This window comes from Scylla paramamosain, chromosome 4 (genome assembly GCF_035594125.1).
Source record: "Scylla paramamosain isolate STU-SP2022 chromosome 4, ASM3559412v1, whole genome shotgun sequence".
In the NCBI taxonomy this organism is placed as follows: Eukaryota; Metazoa; Arthropoda; class Malacostraca; order Decapoda; family Portunidae; genus Scylla; species Scylla paramamosain.
Genome location: NC_087154.1, coordinates 36,687,267 through 36,688,529, shown reverse-complemented (window position 1 = coordinate 36,688,529; position 1,263 = coordinate 36,687,267). Strand labels below are relative to the sequence as shown.

At 49.6% G+C, this 1,263-nt stretch overlaps 1 non-coding gene across 1 annotated transcript; it reads right to left on the bottom strand.

The window, feature by feature from the left end:
* Positions 1-905: 905 nt before the first annotated feature.
* Trnak-cuu (transfer RNA lysine (anticodon CUU)) lies at positions 906-978 on the bottom strand. Its single transcript has one exon. It is a non-coding gene; the product is annotated as a tRNA-Lys (tRNA).
* Between the last annotated feature and the right edge of the window lie 285 nt (positions 979-1,263).

Here is a 1,263-nt window from a genome sequence, read left to right as displayed (position 1 = left end):
GTCTAGGCGAAAGAATGACACAGACTATCACCAGCACAGCTTTCTGAGGCAGCCTTCGCCATCACCAAATCCCGCTGCACCACACCGCTTACTCTAATTTCCAAGCAAGTTCATTTCTCGCACCGAAGCGTCTTAATAATGAATCTTACATTTCTCACAGTGCACGGCAAACCAGACCACTAGCCACCTTGCGTGCACTTCCCGCCGCTGTTGTGCGTGTGTATTTTGCTACCGCAGCGAAGGATTCTTCTTAAATTAGCGAAGAACAAGTGGCTGCTGGTCGCGTTGGCCGCGAGTGGTGGAATGATAGGGTTCCCGCGTGACGAACTTCTTCCTCCGGCCAGCCTCTAGTGACTTTTCCCGGAGCGCCTGCCTTCACCCTTGCATTGACTTCCTGGAGCTCAATTAGGATGCACGCTGCACTTCATCTTATCTAAATGGATGTAAATTTATAGCATTATTTCCCGTCCATCTCTTGCTGTTTGCTTGCTGGCGTGCAGGTGAATGTGGACTTTGTCTAATCACAGGTTACGTTTTTACAAGTATTGAATATCCTGTTCGGCTCAGGCTTGGGGATTTAGCTTAATATTTGAACATTACTACTTCACTCTAAAATTTCAAAATGTTACTCGCTGCCATGCGAGTGTAGTGAGTGGGAGGCGCTGTGGGAGCCTGACACGGGGCGCTGGGAGGGGGCGGCGGGGGCTCGGGTCTGGATCAAAGCCAAGCGCCACTAAAATGGGGCGGCCGACGCGGGGCTCGAACGCACAACCCCGAATTTTAGAGTCTTCTCTCACGTCAAGTGTGCCAGGTGAGCAGACACGATATCATAATTACTTTGCATTATAGTTCATTACATCATATGATTTTCTGTTTAACAAGATAAAAAGCTAGCGATACAACCTCGCCCAACGTGGGGCTCGAACCCACGACCCCGAGATTAAGAGTCTCGTGCTCTACCGACTGAGCTAGCCGGGCTGGTACTGGAATCTGAACTGTGGAATTATAGATAAATAAAATATCATCTTTAGAGGGAAATGACTGTCTGAATCAAATGTATGTTTCCTGTTTCTTATCTTGTCTCGCAGCCACACATGCACTCACCACCCACCCTCACCACCACACCCGCACCATCCACCCTCACCACCACATCCTCACCACAGGCCATGTCCGCCTCCCGCCCATCACCACACAAACCAACATAACATAAGAAATAAGAGAAGCTGCAAGAAGCGACCAGGCTTACACGTGGCAGTCCCTGTT